General features: G+C 41.0%; 1 protein-coding gene across 17 annotated transcripts in view; it reads left to right on the forward strand.

Moving 5' to 3' along the window:
* Positions 1-10364: 10364 nt before the first annotated feature.
* The window catches only part of LOC101118606 (cytochrome c oxidase assembly factor 1 homolog), a 101318-nt gene continuing 98467 nt past the window's right edge, over positions 10365-13215 (forward strand). For 9 of the 17 annotated variants that reach the window (XM_060414792.1, XM_042248713.2, XM_042248716.2 and 6 more), the window contains exon 1: positions 10365-10434. The gene's annotated coding sequence lies outside the window, so the exon portion shown is untranslated. Of the gene's footprint in view, positions 10644-13215 lie in introns of all 17 variants that reach the window. The other 8 variants (XM_060414794.1, XM_042248724.2, XM_060414797.1 and 5 more) reach the window with 3 other exon arrangements.

Here is a 13215-nt window from a genome sequence, read left to right on the forward strand (position 1 = left end):
TCACTGTCATTTTCCCAGAAGATACAAAGAAAGGAAACATATTTTTGGGTTGGCCCGAAAGTTTTTTCAAGTTTTTTGTACCCATAGGGAAAACCTGAAGAACTTTTGGACCAACCCAAGTTTTTGTTATGTTTATGTTATAATATATATTATATTAATATATGTTATATCAATTTATTAAGCATATTATTATATTATGAATTTTTAAAAAGCTGTATTCATGAACTTAAAGAGTTCCTCAGTCTTGGATTGAAACTCCAGTTCTGCTATTTATTATGTGATCTTGTGCAGCTGGTTTATCCTCAGGGTCAGTTTTCTTATTTGTAGGGGTGAGATTCAAAAATCTTAGTAACTGATAGAGTTCAAGTGCTGACTGATCACAACAAACACTGCGACCCATCAAAACAGGTGACTTTGAACGACTGGTTCAGCTGTACCACGGTGAACTGACTGAAGATCAATACTGCTCATCTGTCAAGTGGAATTGTAATTGTATCTGTCCTATGATTTTATGAGGAATAAATGAAGTGAATATTTGTTAAAGATATTTGGCACAGGGCCTATGATATAGTAAGCACTTAATAAATGATATTTATTATTACTATATTTTAAATGAATGAATTTTTTTTTTTTTCACTTTTTGGCTGTGATGCCAGGCATGAGGGATCTTGTTCCCCAACCAGGGATTCAACCCGCACGCCTTGCAGTGGAAGCACAGAGTCTTAACCACGGGACCGCCAGGGAAGTTCATGTTATTATTACTATTAATTGAGAGTTTGGAAGTCTGCAAACTTTTCCTGGATGCTCTCTTGTCTTTCTTAGTCCCATCCCAATATATACTCCATTCTCTGAGTTCTTTTAACACTTCATTTAAATCATCAATATATAATATCATTTTATCATACTTTATTGTGTTTAGTGGTAGAGGGTGGAGCGGTATTCAAAATATCATTGCAGAGCTGTCTAAAACTCCAGATCTTTGTTTGCTGGATCATGGGGTGTCTGGTGGGTCTCAGAGGTAGGACCTGGTTGTGTCAAAGGTTGTTGTTTTGGGGTGACAAGGCATGGGGTCTATAGCATCAGCTTTTTATCGATTAGAACAGAAGTATTTTGATATCTAGCAACCAGTAGGGTTGCACTGGTGTGCCCTGGCTGAATTTCAGCTCCAAGCATAGGTTGTATCTCCCTTGCTAGGCTGCAATTCCTTTGTGGCTGGAAACTTATTCTGACCTGGCTACTCAATAGTGATTTGTAATAGGGTTAAAAACATTCATGCACATAAAAGAAGCCATTAAAGAGGGCAAGGTGTGTGGATAACTATCTTAGAGAAGAAGGGAATACTTTCAGAGAAAGTCTCCACAATAAACAGAGATGAATAAAAACACTTGTTCTATAGAAGGGGAAGAAAGCCTCAATGAAGATGTACTGAAGAAAGGTTTTAAAACAAAGCTGGAAACCATTCGCAGCTCATGAGTAAAGTCACTCACACCTGATGGTCACAGGTATTTTGTAGAGTATTTAATAAAATTATCTTTCAGAGTAAAAGGGAAGCAGAACTGGAGGATAGAAATTTAAAGACAGTTCGTTTGCAATAACCTTAGTATAAATTGACCGACTATAAACTGACTGACTTAGTATAAAATCTGACTACTGAATGAAAAGATTGCTGATGAAGTTTCAAGACCAAGGTGAAGATGCTACTAAGTTTCTTGCAAAATAACATCAGGTATGATTAAAGTTATATTTTGGGCTTCCCAGGTGGCTCAGTGGTAAAGACTCCACCTGCCAAGCAGGAGATGTGAGTTCAGTCCCTGGGTTGGGAAGAACTTCTCCAATCCCTAGAGAATGAAATGGCAACCCACTCCAGTATTCTTGTCTGGAAAATCCCAGGGACAGAGAAGCCTGGTGGGCTATAGTCCATGGGGTAGTAAAGAGTCAGACATGACTTGGCTACTAAATAGCAGCAACAGCAAAGCTAAATTTTAACTGAAAAGACAGCATGCTTGCCACAAAGTTATAGAGACAGAGAACAGGTTAGTTATTGCCAGAGGTTACAGACAGTGTGGAGCACAGGAAAGACAGGAATTGACTGTGGCTATGAAAAGCAGGAAAGCTATTCTTGGCAAGAATGCAATGACAAATCTAGACAGTGTGTTGAAAGGCAGAGACATTACTCTGCTAACAAAGATTCATATAGTCAAGGCTGCTGTCTTCCCGGTGGTCATGTACAGTTGTGAGAGCTGGATTGTAAAGAAGGCAGAATGCCAAAGAATTGATGCCTTCAAACTGTGGTGCTGGAGAAGACTCCTGAAAGTCCCTTGGACAGCAAGGAGATCAAACTAGTCAATCTTAGGGAGATCAACCCTGAGTATTTACTGGAAGGACTGATGCTGAAGCTGAAGCTCCTGTATTTTCGTAATCTGATGTGAACAGATAATTAATTGGAAAAGTCCCTGATGCTGGGAAAGGTTTCCCTGGTGGATCAGATGGTAAAGCATCTGCCTGCGATGTGGGAGACCCGGGTTTGATCCCTGGGTTTGGAAGATCCTTGGAGAAGGAAATGGCAACTCACTCTAGTACTCTGGCCTGGAAAATCCCAGGGACAGAGGAGCCTGGTGGGCTACAGTCCAAGGGGTCGCAAAGAATCGGACATGACTGAGTGACTTCACTTTCTTTTTTTTCTGATGCTGGGAAAGATTGAGGGCAGAAGTAGAAGAGATTGTCAGAGGATGAGATGGCTTGATGACATCACCAAAGCAATGAACGTAAACTTGGGCAAACTCTGGGAGGTGGTGAGAGTCAGGGAGACCTGGTGTGCTGCAGTCCATGGGGCCCCGCAAAGAGTTTGACACGACTGGGCGACTGAACAACACCATCTGAAAAGGCAGCGCCAGGAATCCTTGTGATGCAACTGTTCTGTGTCTTGACTGGGATAGTGGTAACATCAGTCTAAATATGCGAAAAAATTGCTTCCAAGTACAAACATGCACACACACATACACACACAAACGAGTGTGTGTAAAACTGGTATAATCTGAGTAAACTGTGGATTATAACAATGCCAGTTTCCTGGATTTGCTGTTGCACAATAGCAAATGTTACCACTGGCGAAAATTGGGTGAAGGGTGCATAGGCCCTCCCTTTACATTTTTTTCAAACTTTCTGTGAATCTATAGTTATTGCAAAATAAAAGTTTTTAAAACTTCAGTGTGCATTACTTGCCAATCCATGTAATGTTTATATAATTTCAGAAATTAGGTGTTCATTTTCTTATCTCTGTGCTTTGTCTCACAATATTTCCTGTGTAGGTAGAAATATTCTACCCTTCCTTTGCCCAAATTCTACCTGTCTTGTTTGGCCATGCTGTGTGCTAGGCGGGATCTTAGTTCCCCTGCCAGGAATTGAACCCTCCTACTCTGTAATTGGGTATTAACCCCTGATCAGATATATGATTTGCAAATAGCTTCTTCCACTCAGTAGATTGTCTTTTCCTCTTGTTCATGGTTTCCTTTGCTGTTCAGAAGCTTTTTAGTTTGATGTAGTCCCGTTTGTTTGTTTTTGCTATTATTTCCCTTGCCTGAGGGAAATATCTAGAATGATACTCCTAAGACCTAAGTCGAAGTGTTTACTGCCTATGTTTTCATTTAGGAGTTTTATGGTTTTAGTTCTTACGCTCAAGTCTTTTGTCCATTTTGAGTTGATTTTTTGGTATGGTATGAGATAGTAGTCTAGTTTCATTCTTTTCCCATCTTCCCAGCACCATTTATTAAAGAGACTATTCTTTCTCCCTTGTATGTTTGCTCCTTTCTTATAAATAAATTGCCCAAATACATGTCGGTTTATTTCTGGGCTCTCAGTTCTGTTCCACTGATCTATGTGTCTGTTTTTCTGATAATACGGTACTGTTTTGATTACTATAGATTTTTTGCGGAGAAATCTGCTGATCGCCTAATGGGACTCATTGTAGGTTGTCATCCTTTTTCCCTGGGTGCCTTCAAAATTTTTTATTTATCATTAACATTTAGCAGTTTTAATATAATGTGTTTTGGAGAAGTTTTTTTTTTGCACTGGGGGTAATTATATGTCCTATTAGCTTCGTAGACTGGTATGTCCAGTTCCTCCCCTATGTTTGAGATGTTGTCAGCTGTTATTTCTTTAAACTCTCTATTCCCTTCTCCCTCTCTTCTCCTTCTGGGATGCCCATTACCTAATATTGCCATTCCTAGTAGAGTTGGACAATTCCACAGAATTTCTGTCTCTTTTTCATCTTAATTTTCTCTTCCTTCCTGCCTGCATCATTTCTAGGCTTTATCGTTGAGCGGGCTAACTCTCTTCTCCATACGGTCTGCTCTATTTCCAGTGCTTTCTATTGTGTTCTTAATCTCACTTATTCAGTTATTTATTCACTTATTCAGAATTATTTCTGTTTGGTGCTTTTTTAGAGTTTTACCTTCTTTGGTAAAGCATTCCTTATGCTCATAGATTGTTTCCCGAGTTCACTGAACTGCATTTCTGAGTTTTCTTGTAGCTTGAATTTCTACATAACAACTATTTTGAATTCTTTCAGAGGTAGCTCACAATATTCCATGTTAATGTGGTTTTTCATGGTGCTTGATGAGTTGTTCCTCAGCCAGTTTATTTTTACATGGTCCTAATGTGTTAAAGGATCCAACCACTAATGCAAGAGACGTGGGTTTGATCCCTGGGTCAGAAAGATTACCTGGAGAAGGATATGGCAACCCACCCCAATATTCTTGCCTGGAAAATCCCAGGGACAGAGGAGCGTAGTGGACTACAGTCCATGGGGTTGCAATAGAATGGAACATGACTTGAGGACAGAAACAATAATGATTAAACAGATTAATAATTAGGGGCTATTCTCTTATGATTATACAGTAGAAGTGAGAAATAGATTTAAGGGACTAGATCTGATAGATAGAGTGCCTGATGAACTATGGACAGAGGCTCGTGGCATTGTACAGGAGACAGGGATCAAGACCATCCCCAAGGAAAAGAAATGCAAAAAAGCAAAATGGCTGTCTGGGGAGGCCTTACAAATACCTGTGAAAAGAAAAGAAGCAAAAAGGAAAGGAGAAAAGGAAAGATATAAGCATCTGAATGCAGAGTTCCAAAGAATAGCAAGAAGAGATAAGAAAGACTTCCTCAGCAATCAATGCGAAGAAATAGAAGAAAACAACAGAATGGGAAAGACTAGAGATCTCTTCTAGAAAATTAGAGATACCAAGGGAACATTTCATGCAAAGATGGGCTCAATAAAGGACAGAAATGGTCTGGACCTAACAGAAGCAGAAGATATTAAGAAGAGGTGGCAAGAATACACAGAAGAACTGTACAAAAAAGGGCTTCACGACCAAGATAGTCACGACGGTGCGATCACTCACCTAGAGCCAGACATCCTGGAATGTGAAGTCAAGTGGGCCTTAGAAAGCATCACTACGAACAAAGCTAGTGGAGGTGATGGCATTCCAGTTGAGCAATTTCAAATCCTGAAAGATGATGCTGTGAAAGTGCTGCACTCAATATGCCAGCACATTTGGAAAACTCAGCAGTGGTTGCAGGACTGGAAAAGGTCAGTTTTCATTCCAATCCCAAAGAAAGGCAATGCCAAAGAATGCTCAAACTACCGCACAGTTGCACTCATCTCACATGCTAGTAAAGTAATGCTCAAAATTCTCCAAGCCAGGCTTCAGCAATACGTGAACCGTGAACTCCCTGATGTTCCAGCTGGTTTTAGAAAAGGCAGAGGAACCAGAGATCAAATTGCCAACATCCGCTGGATCATGGAAAAGCAAGAGAGCTCCAGAAAAACATCTATTTCTGCTTAATTGACTATGCCAAAGCCTTTGACTGTGTGGATCACAAGAAACTGTGGAAAATTCTGAAATAGATGGGAATACCAGACCACCTAACCTGCCTCTTGAGAAATCTGTATGCAGGTCAGGAAGCAACAGTTAGAACAGGACATGGAACAACAGACTGGTTCGAAATAGGAAAAGGAGTATGTCAAGGCTGTATATTGTCATCCTGCTTATTTAACTTCTATGCAGAGTACATCATGAGAAATGCTGGACTGGAAGAAACACAAGCTGGAATCAAGATTGCCAGGAGAAATATCAATAACCTTAGATATGCCGATGACACCACCCTTATGGCAGAAAGTGAAGAGGAGCTAAAAAGCCTCTTGATGAAAGTGAAAGAGGAAAGCGAAAAAGTTGGCTTAAAGCTCAACATTCAGAAAACAAAGATCATGGCATCTGGGAATGGCATCTATTTCCCATCACTTCATGGGAAATAGACAGGGAAACAGTGGAAACAGTGTCAGACTTCATTTTTGGGGGCTCCAAAATCACTGCAGATGGTGACTGCAGCCATGAAATTAAAAGACGCTTACTCCTTGGAAGAAAAGTTATGACCAACCTAGATAGCATATTCAAAAGCAGAGACATTACTTTGCCGACTAAGGTCCGTCTAGTCAAGGCTATGGTTTTTCCTGTGGTCATGTGTGGATGTGAGAGTCGGACTGTAAAGAAGGCTGAGTGCCGAAGAATTGATGCTTTTGAATTGTGATGTTGGAGAAGACTCTTGAGAGTCCCTTGGACTGCAAGGAGATCCAACCAGTCCATTCTGAAGGAGATCAACCCTGGGATTTCTTTGGAAGGAATGATGCTAAAGCTGAAACTCCAGTACTTTGGCCACCTCATGTGACGAGCTGACTCATTGGAAAAGACTCTGATGCTGGGAGGGATATGGCTGGATGGCATCACCGACTCGATGGATGTGAGTCTGAGTGAACTCCGGGAGATGGTGATGGACAGGGAGGCCTGGCGTGCTGCAATTCATGGGGTCACAAAGAGTCGGACACGACTGATCGACTGAACTGAACTGAACTGAACTGAACTCCTTGGAAGAAAAGTTATGACCAACTTTTTTATAAAAGTTATAAGCAGAGACATTATTTTGCCAACAAAGGCCCATCTAGTCAAGGCTATGGTTTTTTCAGTGGTCATGTATGGGTGTGAGTTGGACTGTGAAGAAAGCTGAGTGCTGAAGAATTGATGCTTTTGAACTGTGGTGTTGGAGAAGACTCTGGAGAGTCCCTTGGACTGCAAGGAGATCCAACCAGTCCATTCTAAAGGAGATCAGTCCTGGGTGTTCTTTGGAAGGAATGATGCTAAAGCTGAAACTCCAGTACTTTGGCCACCTCATGCGAAGAGTTGAGTCATTGGAAAAGACTCTGATTATGGAAGGGATTGGGGGTCAGGAGGAAAAGGGGAGGACAGAGGATGAGATGGCAGGATGGCATCACCGACTCGATGGACGTGAGTCTGAGTGAACTCCGGGAGATGGTGATGGACAGGGAGGCCTGGCGTGCTGCGATTCATGGGGTCGCAGAGTCGGACACGACCGAGCGACTGAACTGAACTGAGCCGAACTCTTGCGTCCCAGTAGGTGGCGCCATAGCACACGCTTTCGGTTTCTCTTACTTACGCTGCATTATTTGACAATCAGCACTTTTTCCTCCTTTACCCCATCTGTCCCGCTTCCCAGGTGGTTCAGTGGTAAAGAATCCATCTGCCTATGCGGGAGACATGAGTTTGATCCCTGACTTGGGAAATCTCTGGAGAAGAAAGAGGCAACCCACTCCAGAATTCTTGCCTTTTTGTTTCCCCGGTTCCACTTCTTCCATGTGTTCCATCTACCCACCTTTAAGGGTACCAGTGTGTGGCATTCTCTGGCAAGCCTGATGTGTTGGGCAGACACCTCTTTTGAGTTATGGATGTTTTCTGGTTGTAAATCAAAGGAGAGGCATCTCATAATGCCGTGATGCTGATCACGTTTTCTAGCTTCTTAAGGTGGAAACTCAGATTTTCACATTTCTTCTCTTTGAAAACAAGTATTTAAAGTTCTAAATTGTCCCATAAATATCCCCAACTATTTAGGGATTTTTCAAATATTTTCCTGTTACTTATTTCTAACTTAATTTCATTATTATTAGAAAGTATAAAGCCTGATTTCAGTCTTTTAAAATTTATTGAGATTTGTTTCATAGACTAGCATATGTTTTATCTTGGTGAAAAAAGCATAGACATTTAAAAAAATATGTATTCTATAATTATTGAGTGCAGTGTTCTAGGAGATTTTAGGTCAAGGTGGTTGATAAATAGGTCAAGTGTTCTATAAATTGGGTAAGTTGGTTGATAATCTTTTTCTAGTCTTCTATATACTTTTTAAAATGGGAAATTGCATGGATCTATTATCGAGGTTTTTATCTAATTGTGATTAGAGATGAATGTTATAATCACTCACTGTAGTTGTTGTTTTTTCTAATTCTCCTTGGAGTTTTTATTTCACATATATCAAACCTCTGATATATGTTGTATACATGTTTCAGTTCAGTTCAGTCACTCAGTCATGTCTGACTCTTTGTGACCCCATGGACTGCAGCACCTCAGGCCTCCCTGTCCATCACCAACTCCCGGAGCCTACTCAAACTCATGTCCATTGAGTTGGTGATGCCATCCTGCCATCTCATCCTCTGTCGTCCCCTTCTCCTCCTGCCTTCAATCTTTCCCAGCACTAGGGTCTTTTCCAATGGGTCAGTTTTTCTCATCAGGTGGCCAAAGTATTGGAGTTTCAGCTTCAACATCAGTCCTTCCAATGAATATTCAGGACTGATTTCCTTCAGGATGGACTGGTTGGATCTCCTTACAGTCCAAGGGACTCTCAAGAGTCTTCTCCAACACCACAGTTCAAAAGCATACAAGTTTAGAATTGTTAAATTTTCTTGATGATCTAACCTCGTTATCATTATAAAATGTCCCCATTTTCAACAACCAACATATTTGAGCAGGTACAATTTTTTATAACAGATACAAGTTTTATATATAAAACTATAGTAGATCCATGCAATTTCCCATTAAAAAAACATATAGAGGAAGCATAGACTTTGGATTAAAGATGATATTTTGGTAAAGATTACAAAGGAATTTTCCAGGTTTAAAACTGAAAGTTTTACTGTAAAATTTCTTGTAAACAAACTAGTCAGGACTCAATTTCATGATGACAGTATGTAAGATAAGTAAGAAAAGACATTCATTCTAACTTGCTGCTGCTAAGTCACTTCAGTCATGTGCAACTCTGTGCGACCCCATAGACGGTAGCCCACCAGGCTCCCCCGTCCCTGGGATTCTCCAGGCATGAACACTGGAGTGGGTTGCAATTTCCTTCTCCAGTGCATGAAAGTGAAAGGTGAAAGTGAAATCGCTCAGTGGTGTCCGACTCTTAGCGACCCCATCGACTGCAGCCTTCCAGGCTCCTCCGTCCATAGGATTTTCCAGGCAAGAGTACTGGAGTGGGGTGCCATTGCCTTCTCCTCATTCCAACCTACCTAATGCTAATTTTATTAATCTTTGAGGTAAATATTGTCTAGTTTACACTTAACTTTTATGATACGATGTAATGGCCTGCTCAATTGTTTTCTCAAAGTAGCTGTGTCAAAATGTCCCCATTTTCTTTTTTTCTTCTCTCTTTTTAATATTAATTTTCTCTTCTATTTGTATCATTTCTAGGTTTCTGTCTTCGAGCTTACTAATTCTCTTTTCCGTATGGTTTGCTCTGTTTCTCTCTGGCCTCTATCAGTTTCTTTTGATTAAAGAATCCAAGGGCCTGGGTGGTAGGTAACACTTGAACTTCAAGCTTGTCATTAAAGTAAAGGGTGACGTTAATAGTAGCGATGATGACAGTGGAATAATCAAGATGAAAATAATAATAACTAGCATTTATTGAACACTTACATACTGCCAGACGAGTCTGATCGCTTTATTAAGTAATTACTAGTACTAATGCATTACATTTTTTCTTAACAATCCATTCCCTGGAGCACAGTAAGAATTTAATAAATATTTAATGAATAAAAGAAATTAGCGTTAAGTTCCTCAGTCGAATCGGCAAGATGGACTTCAATGCCAGAGCGATGCTCAGATGGCTCGTGGTTTCGCATCCTTGGAGGTGAATCGAAGCGCCAGATCCCTGCGAGGAGCAATAGGAACCAGTGGTTTTAAATTTTCTAGGCAACCGCTGATGGACTGACAGTATGTTGGGGGCTAATGGCGTGCACAAAACAGAAAGCTGAGCTTTGAGAACACAAATGCCCTACTCGCGCTCGACAAGCTTCTGAGAAGCCGGGGAGCGGAACCAATTTCAGCCTGAGATGCCGTCGCTTTGGCGCCCTGATATGAAATCATTCATTCAAACCTGACTGCTCTAGCCCCTAGAGGAGATGACGTCGGAAGTCTCGACTGCTCCCCGCGGGGCGTGTCCACCCGCCGGCGTTTGCCCCACCCACTCCCACACGCTCCACTTCCGGAAGGGGCCGTCATGCTCTCTGCGGCTAGGTGTTTCTACGCCTAACAGGTTAGCGTCCACGCGGGAAAAAAGAGTCGGGTCAGTCCTACTCCAGAAGCATTTGTTCCCGTCGTTCTGGAGACCGCTTTTGCGCGAGGGGCGGACTGTTGCTAGGGCAGCACGTCAGGGGCCACCTCCTTGCTGGGTCGCCACCTCCTGGAGCTGCCTGATTGGGTGACCCCTGGTGGGCTAATCGTGACCTTGCCCCGTGGTCCTTGGTGAGCATTTCCAGGAGCACATTTGTGAAGAGGTGGAACTGCACTTTGTCGGTGGTCCCAGGTTACAACAGTTTGAGAGAGACCCTGCCTAGATGATTGTATAAAAGATTACTGTGGCTCGGTGGTCCTGATCATTCGTTTCTATCACAGCTGAGCTCCATAAGGGGGCTGACCATAGAAGTGATTTTCAGCGTTTAAGTGATTTTCGGGTGTTCGTATAAGCGTGCGTATGCATGTTTGTCAGTCTGTGCGTGTGTGGAAAGGGCTGTAATTCAAAAAACGCACAAGTATTATATTTTGCTGCTTTTCCTGGCCTCTTCCCCTTATTCCTCTTTATTCTTACCTGAGGGGCATTGCTCACCTTCACCTTTGGATATAAGCAACTCTCTACTTGAACTTACACATTTAAAACACAGATCTGACTGTTAATCCTCTACTTAAAACCTTACTGGCCTTCCCATTTGATTCAGGATAGTACAAATTCCTTTGGCTGGATTGAAGACACTTCAAAGTCTTGTTTCTGCTGAATTTTTCAGTCTCATCTCCTGTTCATGGGAAACACACCTACACATACATGCTCTATGCCCCTGTCATGCCATCCTGCAGTAATTTCATCTCTTTGGCTAATTATAATGGTTTACCCACGTTTGCAAATTTACTTTTCCATTCAGTCAGAATTTAGTGAATTCGTGGTTATTGCCAGACACTGTTTTAGGAACTGAGGGGAAAATGGAGTTAAAATTGGGGAGAAAAAGCCCAACCTGCAGTCCTTTTGAAAAATAACAGCTTGATTGAGATATAGTTCACACACCATGGAATTTTAAAACACACATTGCTTTTTAGTGCGTTCACAAAGTTGTACATCCGACAACCACAGTTTTAAACCATTTTTAAAGACACCTTGTACCCATTAGCAGTCTCCCTTGAGTTCCTCCTTACCCCACTTTTAGCTCTAAGGAAGTACTAATCTGCTGAATATATAAATATATTTGTCAATTCTGGACAATTCTAGAATAGGCTGATAAAATTATAAACCATGTGGTCTTCTTTCGCTTAACGTGTTGAAGTGTATCAGTACTTCATTTCTTTTTATTGCTGAATATTGTTTCACTGTGTGGATATACCACCAGTTATTTATCCATTGGTCCTGTTGATGGGTATTTCAGTTGTTTTGGTTATCCTAAATAATGCTGCTATGAACATTGGTGTACACGGTTTTTTGTGGAAGCATAATGATTTCATTTCTCTTGGCTGTGTACGTAAGAGTAGGATTCCTGGGTCATAACGGTAATTCTACATTTAACATTTTGAATAACTACCAGACTTCTTTTTTTTTTTTTTAAAGCAGCTGCACCATTTTATATTCCTATAAGCAGTATAAAGGTTCTGATTTCTTCACATCCTTGCCAACGCTTATTATCTTTTTAATTTTTTTTTAATTCTAGCTGTTCTAGTGGGTGTGAAGCATTGTCTCATTGTGGTTTTGATTTGTATTTCCCTGATGGCTAATGTTGAGCATCTTTTTGTGTGCCATTGGCCACATGTATATCTTCTTTGGAGGAATGTCTATTCATTCCTTTGTGCATTTAAAAACTAAGCTTTTGTTTACCATTGAGTTGTAAGAGTGCTTTATGTATTCTAGGTCAAGTCTTTCATCAGGTGTATGACAGTCTTCGGGATTATGCAATAGTTCCTTTAAATGGGAAGCACATGAGCTTAATTTTGACTTTTCCTGGAGACCATGTTGTACAGATCTGTGGGAGTAATTCAGAGTGAATTACTAAGTGTGAAAGACCAGGCTTAGGAAAATTGATGTGAAGAGCCTGTGAGCAGCATTTTAAGATTTGAAAGATGAAGCAGTGGAAAACAGTTTATATAATTTTTCTGTTCCCTGCTGGGTTTGCCTTTTCCTTATTGATTTGTAGGAGTTTTTTCTGTAAAGATATTAGCCCCTTAGCTGTTAGATATGGGACAGATATTTTCAGACTACTTGTTAACTTTTTTCTGTATTTTACTATTCTAATGCTTTATGTTTTTATGTGGTCAGTACTGTGAATGTTTTCCTTAAAAGGCTTCTGGGTGGTTGTTTGGGATACTGTTCTTAAATGATAGGAATACAGAAACTAACATGTTAGTTACCTGGTTTGTCTGAGTTGCTGGTACCATGTTTAGCTTTACTGCTAAGTCACTTCAGTCGTGTCTGACTCTGTGCGACCCCATGGACGGCAGCCCACCAGGCTCCCCCATCTCTGGGATTCTCCAGGCAAGAACATTGGAGTGGGTTGCCATTTCCTTCTCCAATGCATGAAAGTGAAAAGTGAAAGTGAAGTCACTCAGTTGTGTCTGACTCTTAGCGACCCCATGGACTGCAGCCTACTAGGCTCCTCCATCCATGGGATTTTCCAGGCAAGAGTACTGGAATGGGTTGCCGTTCAGCTTTACTGGCAAGCCTTATTTTATTGTGCCTTAATTATTGTGTGTGTGTGTGTGTGTGTGTTTTTTAACAAATTGAAGGCCTCTGATGCAAACCTGCATCAAACAACTCTATTGGTGCCATTTTCCCACAACATTT

This window comes from Ovis aries, chromosome 4 (genome assembly GCF_016772045.2).
Source record: "Ovis aries strain OAR_USU_Benz2616 breed Rambouillet chromosome 4, ARS-UI_Ramb_v3.0, whole genome shotgun sequence".
NCBI classification, from domain to species: Eukaryota; Metazoa; Chordata; class Mammalia; order Artiodactyla; family Bovidae; genus Ovis; species Ovis aries.